This window comes from Mustela lutreola, chromosome 7 (assembly GCF_030435805.1).
Source record: "Mustela lutreola isolate mMusLut2 chromosome 7, mMusLut2.pri, whole genome shotgun sequence".
NCBI classification, from domain to species: domain Eukaryota; kingdom Metazoa; phylum Chordata; class Mammalia; order Carnivora; family Mustelidae; genus Mustela; species Mustela lutreola.
In genome coordinates this window covers 67,898,599-67,917,149 of record NC_081296.1, presented here as the reverse complement: position 1 = coordinate 67,917,149, position 18,551 = coordinate 67,898,599, and the positions used below count along the sequence as shown (strand labels likewise).

The 18,551-nt window shown below is 41.1% G+C and overlaps 1 protein-coding gene and 1 pseudogene across 2 annotated transcripts in view; one reads left to right on the top strand and one right to left on the bottom strand.

Annotated features, from left to right (window-relative positions):
* MGA (MAX dimerization protein MGA) overlaps nt 1–17,552 on the bottom strand; it is a 170,479-nt gene extending 152,927 nt beyond the window's left edge. Inside the window, exon 1 of one of the 2 annotated variants that reach the window (XM_059181225.1) lies at nt 17,477–17,552. The gene's annotated coding sequence lies outside the window, so the exon portion shown is untranslated. Of the gene's footprint in view, nt 1–17,182; nt 17,284–17,476 lie in introns of those variants that run through there. The other variant, XM_059181221.1, reaches the window with a different exon arrangement.
* Nucleotides 10,224–10,937, top strand: LOC131837171 (small ribosomal subunit protein uS12-like; annotated as a pseudogene).
* Nucleotides 17,553–18,551: the final 999 nt, after the last annotated feature.

The window sequence follows — 18,551 nt, the reverse complement described above, 5'->3', positions numbered from 1 at the left end:
TTGGGTTTGCAGCAGATCATTAAAACTAATAGTAGGAACCCACATCATTAGGACTAACTTACTTAAATAAGTAACAGGCCAAGGGCATCTGAGTGGCTCAGTCAGTTGAGCATTGACTCTTGGTTTCAGCTCGGTCCTGATCTCAGAGTGGTGGGACTGGCACCTGGGTGGCTCAGTGGGTTAAAGCCTCTGCCTTCGGCTCAGGTCATGATCCCAAGGTCCTGGGATCAAGCTCCTCATCAGGCTCTCTGATCAGCAGGGAGCCTGCTTCCTTGCTTCCTCCTCTCTCTCTGTCTGCCTCTCTGTCTACTTGTGATCTCTGTCTGCCAAATAAATAAATATTTTAAAAAAGAAGAAGAAGAAAGAAAGAAAAGAAAAAGGCCATATCCAATCACTCCAGGCAAAACTGCAGTACAAAAAATTTTCATTCAGGTGACAGACCCAAGAAATGTAGGCTCTGTTCAGGGACTCTGGTTGACTATATTTAAAGATAGAATCCTCTGGCATGCTTGCACTATGACATGGTGCACTTCCAAGCCAGAGAAACTTTTCTCAAATTCCTTGAAAGTATATGCAGAACCAACAAATCGACATCCAAAAATAGTCATGAGCGACTGAAGAGTCCATGAGGATTTACAAGGACTTGATGATAATCAGTCTCAAAATCAAAACTGATTTTCATTATCACTGGTTAGAAATGGATCATGAAGATAATTTAAAGGATCATTTGAAGGCTGACATGGAAGCAGGTATAGACTATTTCATATGCTCCAGAGGATCCTAGAATGGAAGTTTCTGAATGGAAGATTTCATGTCGGTACAAGGAAAAGTGATAAGCTCTTTGTCATCAGATATATTTAGCAAAAAATGACTGATCAACTTTTGTGGCTTTGTAAAGGATAATCAGAAACTGACAGGGTTTTTTTCCTTATTCTTTACCAGTATCTTTTTTTTTTTAAAGATTTTATTTATTTATTTGACAGAAATCACAAGAAATCACAAGTAGGTAGAGAGGCGAGCAGAGAGAGAGAGGAGGAAGCAGGCTCCCTGCTGAGCAGAGAGCCCAATGCAGGGCTCGATCCCAGGACCCTGGGATCGTGACCTGAGCTGAAGGCAGAGGCTTTAACCTACTGAGCCACCCAGGTGCCCCACTTTACCAGTATCTTTAATTGGTTTTTGTTTTTATCAAAGTTATCCATGAACAGTGACTAAAGGGGTAAATAATGGCTTATTACAGAAGACAGTGAACCTCTATTCTAACAATTTCCCAATTCCCCAGGAATTTTTGGAGCTGAATCTTTTGGTATATACAAGGCTTCCGAGGCTGTCCCGGATATTGCGGCCCAGATAGCCAGGGGAGGCTGATAAAACTGGAACACATGAAGGAGGTCAGGCCCACTTCCACTAGAGAAAATAATTCATGCATCTAACCAAACTACAATAGAGACTGGGGGATTCTGACTACATGCCCAAAGAAAGAGAAGGCAAATATGAGTAGTTAGTGGTTTTTGCCACATATACCATGGTTACTTTTCCTCAAAAAAACTGAAAAAAACTGTAATGGACCTTGGAAACAGATGGCAGAGGAAGAGAGAAGAAAGGATATAAGGGAAAATAAGTCAGCTAACCAAATCTAAAGGAAGATTAATAAACATCCCACAAAAATGGAAAAAAATTAAAAGATGATTAATTCACTCAAAAAAATCTCCTTTTGTTATGTACCCTATTCTATGTAAAGTACAATAAAAAATATTTACATTAAATGTAATGTAGTATCCTCAATTAGATCCTGGAACAGAATAAGGACATTAGTGGAAAAACTAATGAAATCCAAATAAAGTCCAGAAATTACTAACAATGATGTACCAACATTGGTATCTTAGTTTGGACAAAAGTGCCATAGTAATATAAGATGTTAACATGAGGAGAAATTGGATGAGGCATATACAGAAACTCTATATATAGTCTTTGCAACTTCTCTATAAATCTAAAATTATCCTCAAAAAGTATTAAAAAATTCAGCATTATAAAGATGCAACCACTGTCGTTCCTCAAAAAACTACAGAATCACCATGTGATCCAGCAAGTCTACTTCTAGATATATACTCAAAAGACTTGAAAGCAGAGACTCAAAGAGATATCTGTATATCCACATCCACAGCAGCATTACTCACAATAAACAAAAGGTGGAAGCAATCAAAGTACTCATCAACAGATAACAAAATAAACCAAAAAATGTGATATATACATACAATGTTGTATTATTCAGCATTAAAAAAGAAATTCTAATACATGCTACAATATGGATGAACCTTGAAGATATAGGCTAAATGAAATAAGCCAGTTCCAAAAGGACAAGTATTTTGCATGACTCCACTGTGTGAGGTACTTAGAGTAGTCAAATTCGTAGACAGAAAGTAAAATGTAGTTGCCAGGAACTGGAGTGAGAGAATAGTAAGCTAGTATTTTCTGAGTACAGTGTTTCAGCTTGGAAAGATGAAAATTCTAGAGATGGATGGTGGTAACCAGTTGCACAATTCTGTGAATGTACTTAGTGTCAAAGATCAGTACTCTTAAAAATGGTTACAGTGGGAGTTCCTGGGGGCACAGTTAAGTGTCCAACTCTAGTTTTGGCTCAGGTTGTAATCTCAGAGTGGTGAGATTGAGCCCCTTGACCTGCTCCCCACTGATTGCAGAGTTTGCTTGAGATTCTCTCTCCCTCTCCCTCTGCCCCTCCGACTTGTGCACTCATTTCTCTTCCCCTAAAATAAATCTTTTCTTAAAAATGGTTACAATGAGGGACGCCTGGGTGGCTCAGTTGGTTAAGCAGCTGCCTTCGGCTCAGGTCATGATCCCAGCGTCCTGGGATCGAGTCCCACATCGGGCTCCTTGCTCGGCGGGGAGCCTGCTTCTCCCTCTGCCTCTAGCCTGCCACTCTGTCTGCCTGTGCTTGCACTCTGTATCTCTCTCTCTCTCTAACAAATAAAAAAAAAAAAAAATGGTTACAATGATATGCTTTACACATTATTTTACTCCAATTTTAAAAAATACTGCTATATAAGCACATTGATAGAGGTTTGGACAGAATACTTCCAAACAATAGAAAAAAAAGATCTAAAACAAATTCTGACTTCCCTAAGACGATGCCATCTAAGGTAGTTTTGAGCAAGACAGTCATACTAGAAAAGGAAATGGGAGGTGGGGGGTACTGAATACGACAGAGGCAAAGCAAATATGGTAGTTTAGAGCAGGGGTCAGCACACAATAACCCCATAATCCATATTCTGCCACAGGTTTTTGTAAAGCCCATAAATTAAGAGTGGTTTTCACATTTTTAATGTGGAAAAAAAAAAGCTAAAATATAAAGCTGAAAAAAAGTTAAAATAGGGGTGCCTGCTTGGCTCAGCTGAAAGAACATGTGACCCTTGATCTCGGGGTCTCGGGTTCGAGCCCCACATCAGATGTAGAGATTGCTTAAACTTCTAAAAAAAAAATTAAAATAAAATTTTATGACATTCAAGAATTATATGGAATTCCAATTTCAGTGTCCATGAATAGTTTCCCTGGAACACAGCCATAATCATTTGTTTACATAATGTCTACAGCTGCTTTCATGCTACCACAGCAGAGTTGAATAGTTATGACAGAAATAAAGCCTACAAAACTTAAAATATTTACTAGCTTCCCCTTTACAGAAAAAGTCTGCCAACCCCTTGTCTAGAGGCCTGAAAGTAGTCCATTTAGTATGGCTACATCAAAGATCTCTATGAGGGAGACACATGGCAAATGATGAGACCATAAGGTAATGGGCTTTATGAGCTAAGCTAAGGAACCTGAACTTGTCTCAACTTGATTCCATTTACTATGAGAAGCCACTGAAGAACTGTGTAGAAAGTAATTCAGATAAACTTCATGTAAAGACAATTATCCACTTGCTTTTAAAGGTATCTGAGCTATTCGTGGACTAAAAGAACAAAACCTCCCACTAAAAAACAAGGTCTTGGGCGCCTGGGTGGCTCAGTGGGTTAAGCCGCTGCCTTCGGCTCAGGTCATGATCTCAGGGTCCTGGGATCGAGTCCCGCATCGGGCTCTCTGCTCGGCAGGGAGCCTGCTTCCTTCTCTCTCTCTCTCTGTCTGACTCTCAGTGTACTTGTAATTTCTCTCTGTCAAATAAATAAATAAAATCTTTAAAAAAAAAAAAATAAAATAAAAAAAATAAAAAAAAATAAAAAACAAGGTCTTAAAAAATAAATAAAACTAAAATTTAAATTTTAAAAAAGCCCTAGAAGCATATCAATAAGGTTAACATAACATATTAAAAATTTTTATCTCCTGGGGTACCTGGATGGCTCATTCAAACATGTAACTCTTGATTGTGACTTCAAGCTCCATGATGTGTATAGAAATTACTTAAAATCTTAAAAAAAAAAATTGTTACCTCCTTCTTTGTGCTTACCCATGTTTTCAAATCTTCAAATCTGAATTATAAAGCTGCTTTAATAACCCAAATGCAAAACTCAGTATTTTTAAACTCCTATTCATATGCACACATTTGTTTTTCATGTTCTGTACTCTTCTTCCCCACCCCTAGGTAGAATGTCTAGGAAAACCCACACATAGTAAAACTATGAAAGCATACCTCTGTCATACTTGCAAAGGATAAATGACATTCTGCATTTTCAAATTACATATTTGCTTTACAGACATAAAAGAATAAAATATTTGAATTCAAGTTCTGGGGGCACCTGGGTGGCTCAGTGGGTTGAAGCCTCTGCCTTCGGCTCAGGTCATGATCTCAGGATCCTGGGATCGAGTCCCACATTGGGCTTTCTGCTCCACGGGGAGCCTGCTTCTTCCTCTTTCTCTCTCTGCCTGCCTCTCTGCCTACTTGGAGTCTCTGTCTATCAAGTAAATAAATAAAATCTTAAAAAAAAAAAAAAATGAATTCAAGTTCTGGCAGGGCACTCTCGTTCCTACATAGGGCTTTCATCACATTGAACAAATAGCCAAATTAATCTTTTTTTTTTTTTTTTTTTTTGACAGAGATCACAAGTAGGCAGAGCAGCAGGCAGAGAGAGAGAGAGGGAAGCAGGCTCCTTGCTGAGCAGAGAGCCCGATGCGGGGCTCGATCGCAGGACCCTGAGATCATGACCTGAACCAAAGGCAGAGGCTTAATCCAGTGAGCCACCCAGGCACCCCAAATCAGTATCTCAATGAAAGCAAAAATGTTAAAAGATAGAAGAAAATGCACAGCTTGAAAACCAAGTCAAAATGTTGAAAACTGATGCAAGATAAGACTACATGTAACCCTGAGAATATAATTATGTGTTTAAAGAAATGCAAAGTCCTTGATTTATACCACAGTACTCTGCACTTCATGATACACTGTTTGTTAAGATTAAATTCCTTTTAATGTTCTGTTTCAGTTCTTCCACTAAACTGTCGGGAATTCATGTGCAGGGAACCATGTCTTTTATTTCTTTTGTGTGTCCCCCACAGCACCTCATAGAGTGCCCATATATAGTAGGTGCTCGATACATACTTACAATTGAATGACAAAATAATTAATCCTAGTTTGAGCTCACATACTGAAACCCTCACACCTACAATTCACACCATTAAGCCTCCTTCTACCCAACAGTTTAAAGGACATTCCTGGGGTGAGTACTGCTGATTCTACTGGATTTATTACATTAGGTTTCTTCTCCAGCAAAGAGCTCAAAGTACACATCTAATGTTAAAATAGAATTCCTGACTACTGAGAAGGTGGGTGGAAAAGTAGGCAAGTGAAGGAAAAATCTATTATAATAGCTTGCCTCCAATGAAATAAGCATTATTCAGGCCTAAAGATTAAAACATTCCTAAGATATCTCTAAACTAAGACCCCTAACTGCATCATTTCATTAAACTTTGTATTAGCTAAATTCTATCACAATGAATATCATTAAAAACCAAAAATTCACTATTAAGATCCTAAAAATCTCAACTACCAGTCCATATGATTGTATAAGATCTAGGTATAATTATTTACTCTGCCAAAACCAAACTTCTAAACTTTTTCAAAGTATTATGATTGAACATCTACCACATGCTAAGCACTGGACAAACAAATGAAAAAGAAAACCAGTCAAAATATCAAGTGACTTTGTATTCTGCTATAAACTAAAGTACTACCAAAAGAGCTGAGGGAGTACCATACAGTGAGGAGTCAATTTCTACCTGTGGAAATTTGGGGAAATTAAATACCAAATCTAAGCTGGACATTGAAGACTTGAGGAGGAGTTTGAGGCAAAGAGCAAGAAGAGGGGGAGAAAGAATAATCCTGGCAAACGCACAGCTGTTCACAAGCAGAGCACACTGGGCATGAGAAATAGAGGATAAAGAGGTAGGGTAGAGTTAGACAACAATGGGTCTGGTATGAAAGCTATGAAAGTTGGAATTTATGCCCCCAGGTAATGGACACAAAGTAGAAATCCTGAAGCAGACAGTAACAAAAACCCGAAGAATCCGTTCACATAAAAGCAAGAGCCTAGGCCATATTAAAATCATCTCAAAGGCATGATTTCATATTATGCCATATAGACACAGCTCTAAATACTGTGCTGATGCAGATACAAAAGAAATCTAAGTGTAAACCATTCCTCTGTCCATGCTTTCAACTGAGTCTCAGGGCTCAGTCGTTGGCCCTCTTTACTTCCTCATCTTACCAGACCCATGGTTTTAAAACACAACATACTGATGATATCCCAAATGTGTCTTATAGGCACAGTTTTGACTTTTTCTGAGCTCCAGACTTAAACAGTCAACTGCTACTCAATGGTTATTCCTATATATCTAGTGGTATCTCAAACCCAACATTAACCAATAAAACTCTTCATTTTAGGGGCACCGGGGGTGGGTGGCTCAGTAGGTTAAGCATCTGACTCTTGATTTTGGCTCAGGTCAGGATCTCAGGGACACTGAGATCAAGCCTGCTTAATATGCTCTCTCTTAAAAAAGAAAGAAAGAGGGATGCCTGGGTGGCTCAGTTGGTTGGGCAGCTGCCTTCGGCTCAGGTCATGATCCCAGCGTCCTGGGATCGAGTCCCACATCGGGCTCCTTGCTCGGCGGGGAGCCTGCTTCTCCCTCTGCCTCTGCCTGCCATTCTGTCTGCCTGTGCTTGCTCTCTCCCCCTCTCTCTCTCTGATAAATAAAATGGAATCTTTAAAAAAAAAAAAAAAAAAAAAAGAAAGAAAGAAAGATGCTCTTTCTTCCTCTCCCCCAAGTGCCCTCCTCCCCTGCACGCTCAGTGGGCAGTCTGCTTGAGATTCTCTGCCTCTGCCCCTCCCCTCCCACTCTCTCTCTCTAAAAATAAGTCTTTAAAAATAAATAAAAGGGGCACCGAGGTTAAACAACTGCCTTCAGCTCAGGTGATGCTCCTGGAGTTGCAGGACCGAGTCCCACACCAGGCTCCTTGCTCAGCGGGGAGCCTGCTTCTCCCTCTGACCTTTCCTCTCTCATTTTCTCTTTCTCTCTCTCTCATCCTCTCCCTCTCTCAAATAAATAAATAAAAATAAAATCTTTTAAAAATAAATAAAAATAAACTCTTCAGTTTAAATCCCTATCTAGCTCCTTCCAGTTTGCATCTCTGTATGTGGCACCAGTTACTCTAGCTAAAATCCTTGTTATCATCTTTAATTCCTTCTTTCCCTCGCCTCCAACTAAGCTATCAGCAAACTCTATTGGTTCTACCTTCAAAATATACCTTGAATCGGATCGCTTCTCACTGCCTCCATCACTGCCTCCCTGATCCAAGCCACCATACTTCTGCCTTCAATTCCAGTGACTTCCTAAATGGTCTCCTACGGCCCCTCTTGTCTCTACAGCACTCAAAGTGATCTTTTTAAAAGATAAATTTAAAAAACAAATTAAAAAAAAAAAACTTAGGGATGCCTAAGGGATGGCTCAGTGGGTTAAGCCGCTGCCTTCAGCTCGGATCGTGATCTCAGGGTCTTGGAATCGAGTCCTGCATCAGGCTCCTTGCTCAATGGTGAGTCTGCTTCTCCCTCTCCCTCTGCTCCACTCCCTCCCCCCGGCTCATGTTCTCTTTCTCTCTCAAATAAAATCTTTAAAATAAATACATAAATAGGGGCGCCTGGGTGGCTCAGTGGGTTAAGCCACTGCCTTCAGCTCAAGTCATGATCTCGGGGTCCTGGGATCGAGCCCCGCGTCAGACTCTCTGCTCAGTGGGGAGCCTGCTTCCCCTTCTCTCTCTGCCTGCCTGCTTCCCCTTCTCTCTCTGCCTGCCTCTCTGCCTACTTGTGATTTCTCTCTGTCAAATAAATAAATAAAATCTTTAAAAAAAAAAAAAAAACTTAAATGTGACTGTATCATTTTTTCTTCATAAAACTATTCAATGAATCCCATCACACTTAGAATGCAATCCAAAGCCTTTCTAGTCTACGAGACTCTATACCATCTGAGATCATCAACTACCCAGTATCATTTCCTAACACATCCAATTATTACCCAGCAATCTCCAAACTACAGGACCCTAGCCTTTTTCACTTCCTTGAAAATTGCAAACTGATTCTCTCCCCAGAGTCTTTGCATTAGTACTCTCTCTCCCCCACTTGAAATGCACCACGTTGGCCTGGCACACTCTTTTATCATTCAGGTCTCTTTATGCTCAAGAGTTACCTCAGAGAAACCTTACCTGACAACCTATCTAAAAGAACCACCAAACCTACCACACCACTCACTATCCTCTCATACTACTTTCTTCACATCACTTAAGTAATATCTGAAATCATATTACTTATTAGTTTATTCTTTATTTACTAGAGGGTAAATTCCATGAGAACAGGGACTTTGTCTTATTCACTGCTCAATCCTGAGCCCTGGTTCCTACCTGGCATCCAATACGGTTCATCAATTATTTGTAGTTGAATGAACAAATTTGCCTAATTGGTCTAATCTATCTTATTTATATTTTTATCCTGTTGTGCATAACTGAATTTGCTTCCCTACTTTTGGATTTATATCTAACTCATGATTACCAGGGTTTTCTTCCTAGAACAGAGCTAAACTAGCTAGACTAAATAGCTAAATAGCTAGACTATTAAAACAAGCTATACTATATTAATGCCTTTAATTCCTTGCCTATAATTAGCCCTGTCAGCAACTTGGCCAGTAGTTTTTGACTATAACTTCCATTATCCTCTTTCTATATAATCAGAATTTTCAGTGTACTGCTGATCATAAATGCTATTGATAAAGATGGACTGACATGCCAAGAAAGTTACAACAAATATTTTTTATATTGCAAGTAACTCAAGTTTTGGGGTTTAAGATTTTACTTATTTATTTATCAGAGAGAGACCACAAGCAGGGGAGCGGGCGAGCAGCAGACAGATGGAGAAGCAGGCTCCCCACTGAGCAAGAGGCCCAACATGGGACTCGATCCTACAACTGCGACCACGACCACAGACAAAGGCAGACACTTAACCAACTGAGCCACCCAGGCATCCTTGGTTTTATTTGGGGTTTGCGTGTGTTTGTGTGTGTGTGTGTGTGTGTGTGCGTGTTTATTTATTTGTCAGAGAGAGAGAGAAAGAGCAAGAGCACAGGCAGACAGAGTGGCAGGCAGAGGCAGAGGGAGAAGCAGGCTCCCTGCCAAGCAAGGAGCCCAATGTGGGACTCAATCCCAGGACGCTGGGATCATGACCTGAACCAAAGGCAGCCGCTTAACCCACTGAGCCACCCAGGTGTCCTTTTTTTTTTAAAGTGGCTCACTGGGTTAAGCCTCTGCCTTCGGCTCAGGTCATGAACTCAGGGTCCTGGGATCAAGACCTGCACCGGGCTCTCTGCTCACTGGGGAGCCTGCCAACCCCTCTCTCTCTGCCTGCCTCTCTGCCTACTTGTGGTATCTCTCTCTCTCTCTCTCTCTCTCTCTCTGTTAAATAAATAAATAAATAGTCTTTTTACCAAAAAAAGTAAAGAAAAAGAAAACCATAAAAAAGCAAACATTTATACAACAAATTCACAGGCAGGTGACGAAGATCAACACCAAGAGCAACAAGTCATGTTGATAGTATATACTCTAATCCCAGTCTACTAATGAGAAAAATATTAAATCCCAACTGAGGGACATGTTACAAAATACTGACCAGTACTCCTCAAAATTGGCAAGGTTATCAAAAGTAAAGTCTGAGCTCTCTTGTCAGGTGCGTGGCACTGGCAGGATGAGCAAGCGCTGCAGTCTTCATACTGCAAGGAAGTTCTGTAGCCACAGAGATCAGAAGTGACATGTTAAACAGCACAAGAAAGCACATTTGGGCACAAACCTGAAGACCAACAATTCTGGAGGTGTTTCCCATGCAAAGGGAATTGTGCTGGGAAAAGTGGGAGTTGAAGCCAAACAGCCAATTTTGCCATCAGGAAGTGTGTCAGGGTTCGGCTGATCAAGAATTGCAAAAAAAGGGGGCACCTGGATGGCTCAATGGGTTAAGCCTCTGCCTTTGGCTCAGATCATGATCTCAGGGTCCTGGGATCAAGCCCCACATCAGGCTCTCTACTCAGAAGAAAGTCTGCTTCCCCCTCTCTCTCTGCCTTCTGCTCTGCCTACTTGTGATTTCTCTCTGTCAAATAAATAAATAAAATCTTAAAAAAAAAAAAAAAGAATAGCAAAAAATCAGTTTTTGTACCCAATGATGGTTGTCTGGATTTTACTCAGGAATGTGATGAGGTTCTAATTGCTGGATTTGGTTGTAAAGATCATGCTATCAGTGACATTCCTGGAGTTCACTTTGAGGTTATCAAAGTAACCAACATCTCTCTTTTGGCCTTACACAAAGACAAGAAAGAAAGACCAAGATCATAAGTTTTGAAGGTGAAAACCTGATATATTAAATGTTCATATGCCAAGAAAGAATCTGAGAAACTATTATAACCAAGAAGATCCCAAAGGGACATAATTACCAAAAGTATTCTGGCTGTGTAACAGACAGTTCTGAAAGGCAATAGCTTCATATGAACTCTCTGGAGATGCCTTGGAAGATGAAGCAACCAGCTTTGTTTGCAATGAAGCTATAGCCATCTTGATAACACATCCCTTGTTTGTTATCACTTTTCCCTACCTCACTTCCTTTTCTTCCCCTATTAAAGGGTGAAATTTCACCCTTTAATAGGGCATTAGTATAGAAGCATTATCTACAATAGTCAAATTATGGAAACAGCCCAAGAATCCATCAACTGATAAATGGATAAAGAAGATGTGTTATACACACACACCATGGAATATTAGTCATAAAAGAAGAATGAAATCTTGCCATTTGCAACAACATGGATACAGCTAGAGAGTAAAATGTTAAGTGGAATAAGCCAGAGAAAGGCAAATACTGTATGATTTCACTCATATGTAGAATTTAAGAAACAACAGGGGCACTCAGGTGGCTCAGTGGGTTAAGCCGCTGCCTTCGGCTCAGGTCATGATCTCAGGGTCCTGGGATCCAGCCCTGTAAGGGGCTGTCTGCTCAGCGGGGAGCCTGTTTCCTCCTCTCTCTCTGCTTGCCTCTCTGTCTACTTGTGGTCTCTGTCTGCCAAATAAATAAATAAAATCTTTAAAAAAAAAAAGAATTTAAGAAACAACAAATGAGGGGTGTCTGGCTGGCTCAGTCTGTGGAGCATGCAACTCTTGATCTCGGGAATGAGTCTGAGCCCCACCCTGGATATAGAAATTACTTAAATAAATATTAAGGGGGAAAAAATTAGCAAAGGGGGGGAAAAGGGGGCGGGGCAGGCAAGCCAAGAAACAAACTCCCAACTACAGAGAACAAGCTGATGGATACCAGGAGGGAGGGAGGTGGGGGGATGGGGATAAGTTATGGGGATTAAGGAGTGTACTTGTTTTAAAAAAAAAAAAAAAAGACAGGAAGGGTGGTTAGGTTATGGACATAGGGGAAATTATGTGCTATGGTGAATGCTGTGAAGTGTGTAAACCTGGCAATTCACAGACCTGTACCCCTGGGGCTAATATATGTTAATTTAAAAAATGAGCTTGTTGTGATGAGCTTCAGGTGATATATCGAAGTACTAAATCATTATATTGTACAACTGAAACTAATATTACACTGTATATTAACTAAATGGAATTTTTTAAAGATTTTATTTATTTTTTAATTTTTTTTAAGATTTCATTTATCTATCTGACAGAGATCACAAGTAGTCAGAGAGGCAGGCAAAAAGACAGAGAGGAGGAAGCAGGCTCCCCACTAAGCAGAGAGCCCGATGCAGGGCTCGATCCCAGGACCCTGGGATCATGACCTGAGCCAAAGGCAGAGGCTTTAACCCACCGAGCCACCCCAACGCCCTAACATTTTATTTTTAAGTAATCTCTACAACCACTGTGGGGCTCAAACTCACAACCCCAAGATCAAAAGCTGCATGTTTTGCCAAATGAGCCAGCCAGGCACCCCAACTAACTGGAATTTTTTTTTTTTAACTTTAAAAAAAATAAAAATAAAGCATTCATACATTTAAAGATTTATTTACTTATTTATTTATTTGACAGAGAAAGAGAGAGTCTACAAGAAGGCAGAATAGCAGGTAGAGGGAGAGAGAGAAGCAGTCCCCTCAACTAAGCAGGGAGCCTGATTGCAGGGCTTGATCCCAGGACCCTGGGATCATGACCTGAGCTCAAGGCAGACACCTAACAACTAAGCCACTCAGCATTAGTACATGTAAAAAAACAAAAAGAAATATTGTGGTATCCTGGATGGGATCCTGGAAGAGAAAAAGGACATTAGGGTCATGTAGGTGGCTCAGTCAGTTGGACATCTGCCTTCAGCTCAGGTCATGATCCCAAGGTCCTGGGATCAAATCCCACATCAGGCTCCCTGCTAGGCCACGAACCTACCCCTCCCTCTGCCTGCTGCTTCCCCTGCTTGTGTTCTATCTCTCTGTCAAATAAATAAAAATCTTTAAAAAAAAAAAAAAAAAAAAGGGCGGTCACCTGGGTGCTCAGTCTTTTAAGAGTCTGCCTTTGACTGAGGTCAGGATCCCAGGATCCTGGAATGGAGCCAATATCCCTGCTCAGCAGGAAGCCTGCTTCTCCCTCTCTCACACTCCCTGCTTGTATTCCCTCTCTTGCTATCTGTCTCTCTCTCTGTCAAATAAATAAATAAGATCTTTAAAAATAATAATGTTTGTTTTTTAATTAAATTCATCCAAAAACCCTGCCACTCAAATAAAATCACCATTAGTTTACATTTGAAGTAAATGTAGACTTTTATGTAAATGTTTAGACATATATGTACAGTCCTACAAAAATGCAATCTTCCTACACATTTTACTTGACAAAATATAATATGATTTCCAAATAATTATTAGAAATCTATATTATACCTACTAGCTACAAGGTATTATCCTCTATAAAAGTATCATATTTATTTAACCAACCCCTTATTACTTAACATTTAAGTTTTTCCAAGTTTTAGCTATTACTAAAAAATACTACAAAAATAACAGTTTAATAAACATATTTCCAAACTTACGAATTAGTGCCTTAACCAAGAAAAGCTGCTGAGTCAAGGGGCATATAGGTTTTGAATGCTTTCAATACATATAACCAAAATGTCCTTCAAATAGGATGTTCACAAGTAAATATCCACGAACAGCAGTGTATTAGCCAATTTCCTCACTCCTATGCCATTACAATATTAATACTTTATTATGTATATACAAAAGTCAAAAGTGCCAGACTTGCGGGCGGGGGGGGGGGTTATTCATAAATGAAAAATAATCTGTATCCTTACTGGTTATTTTTCTTTCTCTGTGTATGTTATCTACCTATTCACATATCTTTAGCCCATCTACTAGATATTAAAGTCATTAAACTTTTAAGTACAACACGTGGTGCAACTTCCCCTCCCCCACAATCTTCCTGGCATTGCTCATCACTGGATGCCCTACACCTGAAAAATTGCCTAGCACTAGTAAGCACTCAGTAAATATGTTAAGTACTAACCGAATTAATCTCTTTCAACTTTATGATGTTTTTGCCAATTACAGGTTGTTTTATGCAGTAATTCAAACAATATCTGCCTTTATGGATTCTGCTTTTACAGTCATGCTTAGAACAGCTCATCCCATTTCAAGACTGAAAAAATGTGTACCCATTTTTTTAAACTGGTCATTTTCTGCCTTCACATTTTTTTAAAGATTGTATTTTTAAATAACCTCTATGCCCAAAATGGGGCTTAAATTTACAACCCTGAGCTCAAGAGTGGCATACTCTACCAAATGAGGCAGCCAGGTGCCTGCTGACCTCATATCTTATATTTATTTTTTTTTTTTTTTATTTTTTTTTTTTAAAGATTTTTTTATTTATTAATTTGACAGAGAGAAATCACAAGTAGACGGAGAGGCAGCCAGAGAGAGAGAGGGAAGCAGGCTCTCTGCTGAGCAGAGAGCCCGATGCGGGACTCGATCCCAGAACTCTGAGATCATGACCTGAGCCGAAGGCAGCGGCTTAACCCACTGAGCCACCCAGGCGCCCTATATTTATTTTTTTTTAAAGATTTTATTTATTTATTTGATAGACAGAGATCACAAGTAGGCAGAGAGGCAGACAGAGAGAGAGAGAGAGGGAAGCAGGCTTCCTGCGGCGCAGGGAGCCCGATGCGGGGCTCGATCCCAGGACCCTGAGATCATGACCCGAGCCAAAGGCAGCAGCCCAAACCACTGAGCCACCCAGGCGCCCCTCATATCTTATATTTAACTACTTATTTAATTCACTTGGACTTTATTTTACCTACATTTTAAGGTAGGATTCCATTTTATTATTACTTTTCAAATGGTTAGCCAATTGTTCCAACATAACTTTGAAATTCTCTCTCAACTAGTGTGAAAAACCACCTTTATAGGGATGCCTGGGTGGCTCAGTTGGTTAAGCAGCTGCCTTTGGCTCAGGTCATGATCCCAGTGCCCTGGGATCGAGTACCACATCAGGCTCCTTGCTCCACAGGGAGCCTGCTTCTCCCTCTGACTCTTGCCTGCCACTCTGCCTGTGCGCGCGCTCTCTCTCTCTCTCCCTCTCTCTCTCTCTGACAAATAAATAAATAAAATCTTAAAAAAAAAAAAAAAAAAACTTTATAGGGGCGCCTGGGTGGCTCAGTGGGTTAGGCCGCTGCCTTCGGCTCAGGTCATGATCTCAGGGTCCTGGGATCGAGTCCCGCATCGGGCTCTCTGCTCAGCGGGGAGCCTGCTTCCTCCTCTCTCTCTGCCTGCCTTTCTGTCTACTTGTAATCTCTCTCTGTCAAATAAATAAATAAATAAATAATAAAAATAAATAAATAAATAAATAAAAACAAAAAAAAACTTTATAATAATTATTAGCTTTACATATTTCTAAATTTATTATTCTGTACCAATGCTCTGTATAATCCAAAATTACTACTCATTGTTTTATTACAGCTTTACTTATATACTCACTAGTAGAAGTTGCACACACACACATACATACATACACACTTTACTCTTTCAGAACTTTTCTTACTTTACAGATTCATTCTTCCAAATAAATTTTGGAATCATTCTGTCAAATTTTCAAAAGGCATTATGGTTGGAATCATGTAAAATTATCAGCCACATGAGCTAATGCAAGTTAAAGTTACTTAATTTCTCTGTATTTTCCTCTTTGGTAAAATGGAAATAATTTTACTTACCTCACAGATCTGTTAACAAAACTAAACGAATTAAGACATAAAATATTAAGCTAGAAAGATTTTAACATAATTGTTCAAAAGTAACTACTGTTACAATGCTTACTCAAAAAATGCTCTCCAGGTTGTGCTCTCACAAAATTCAAAGGCCCTTTAAGATACATCAAAGGGTAGCACACACATGATATGAAGAATACATAATCAATGCCTGCTTCATTTCACGAAAGCCCTAACCCTTGACAAAATGAATGGCTAGAGCTGGCAGCAGGAACCCATGAAAAACATCAAAGGTCAGCGGCAAGGAAGCCTCAAAAAGTTATATCAATACTGGCCACCCAGTGGAGAGGACAACTTCTAGGTCCTTCTAGTCACAGCCTTATAGAGCATCAGCAAATCTCCTCTAACGACTTGTTCCCCCAGATCCACAGTTAATAGACAAAACTATTTATTTCTTGCTTTCTATTCAGGAAACACATGGAGACTATTGTCCTCTCCACAATAGTTTTCAAACGAGAGTGCAAAGGCAGAATATAAATGCGATCAATAAATATAGACTGATAGGCCCAGATTATTCTAAGAAATTATCTCCAGGTTTTCCACATCACTGTAATGATGGGGGCGGAGGGATACAGTGTGGGTTTTTTTTTTTTTCTTTCTGTGGGGAGACAGGCTTGTCTCATTTTGTTCCTTACTCTTTTGTTATCTGCATGACACTGGGATTAGTTAGAGGTCACATAACACAAGGAGGCCTTAAAAAAAATCTTACACCTAACTAACACAAATAAGAATACGGAGGCCAAGAGCAGCAAAAGGACTTGCTCATTACAAAAATAGCCAAAGGCCTAGACCCCAGGTCTTCTAATTCCCAGACCACAGCTCACTCCACCACACCAACAAACACAGCCTCTCGCCGACGACTGCCACGCTTCGAGGTGGGAGGAGCAAAAGCAGACCGATCACGCTGCCGCAAGGACACTGGAGAAAACCACGGATCAGCGCAGTCGACGGCACGTGACTGACCACGCCTCTCCCCTACCCCGCTCCCCCTTCCCCGCGCCAGCAGCACGCGCTGCCAACCTCGTCATGTGACCTTCACGCGGCCCCAGCGCTCCCCCTGCTAGGCGACTCTTTCCAGCAGCCATTTTGCCGAGAACTTGTCGTCCGTGCTCACAGCGGAGCAGGACGCCACGAAAACCCGTGGCCAGATTTTACAGGCCGCACAGGCGCTTCGAAAAAGAGCTCAGACCGTGAGGGCTGAGCCGAACCTCATTGAACACGTCGCACCCCGGGGCGCCGGGGAAAGCTGTGGGTGCGCCTCAGCCCGCGATTGGCTGTGGCGTCCACGTGACGCCACGGCCCCCTCTCTAATCCCCCCCCCAACAAAAACACCCAAACAGACTCTTAACACCTCGCGCCAAGTACACGCCACCGGGCGCGTGAGGACTAACGGGGCGCGTGGCAATCAAAGCGCCTGCGCGTACCTGCCAAGGCCGACCGGAACGGGCCCACGCGCCGCTCAGCTCACGGGTCCTGGAATCCTCGCGCTGCCGGACCACCCGGCTAGTCATTGGCTGCCAGGTTTGGTCACGTGTTCACCTCAGGCCCGCCCCTAACCGCTAATCACCTGGCACCGTGCTCGAAGCGGCGCCGAAAGTCGTCCGCACGCGGAAAGGGAGGGTAGTTAGAAAACCTACTTTTTTTTGCCGCTTTGGGGTTACATTCATAAAGGGGAAACGAGAAAGCTGGGTCTCAAAACTAAGTAAGCTCACACCTACCGGTTTAACTTCGCGTGCCTCTCCAGGAGCCGGGAACCATCGCCCTTGGGCGCTCCCCGATGCACGCCGGGATACGTCTGGCGCCCCTCAGTGTGCTGCAGAGCATGCCGGGAAAAGCACCTCTCCCGATTTCCTGGCTCTTACCTCCGGGGTGTTCCTTTCATGTCCCCTTGAAAGCCAGGTTCTTGGGCTGGGAGTTTGAGTAATTATGGGAGTGTGACTCCATATAACAGGCACTTTCAGTGCCCCTTTTCCCACTTGTTCATCTGTGTGGTCTTGGGGAAACTGCTTAACCTTTCTTCATGGAGCATGCATTTAGGAAGTGCCTGTTGAGTGCCTTTGTGGATACTGGAAAGAAAAAAAAAGCAAGAGTGTTTGTCTACAATGGAACTATCAGCCTTTCATAGTTACTGGAAAATAATGCTAATTTAAATACAACTTACCTACAAACCCCACTAGGAAGTGGAAATAATACTTGGGACTTTCTCTTAGTATAAAAGACCAGACTTTTCATGGTAACCTCATTGCTGTTGTTGGTGAAAATGGGGGTAGAAGAAGCAGGAGGCATTTTACAGGGGCCAGAGATGTGGCCTTATTATATTTTCTGGTTCAACCTGCCTTAGCTATGGTATATTGGTTCCAAGAAAAACACCATCTGCTAACGGTGAGAAAAGGTGGTCTTAGGATGAGTTAATTTTGTAGTCTTCACAGACTGACCTCCAGGCCAAACCCTGATGTTTTACTCCCATGAAGCCACCAGTTAGAACAATTCATATCTCTTTTGCTTTGAACTCCATTTCTCAGCTATTTAGATTTCAAAGCTATTTTTTCAGTTATCAAAGGGATGATTAAGCTTGGGGAATTTGACTAGCACTGGTCAGACTCACGAGAGTGCTGATTAATAAACTAGAAATTAAATGTATTAATTCATAATGTGGTTACTGAGTCAAAACACAGTTTTGGGCACACTTTTCTGGCTGTAAGATATTTGATAAGCCTAATCAGAAAATTATTTTCTAACTAGAAAAACGAAGGGGAATTAGTTGATCACATGTAATAAAACCATTAAGGAACC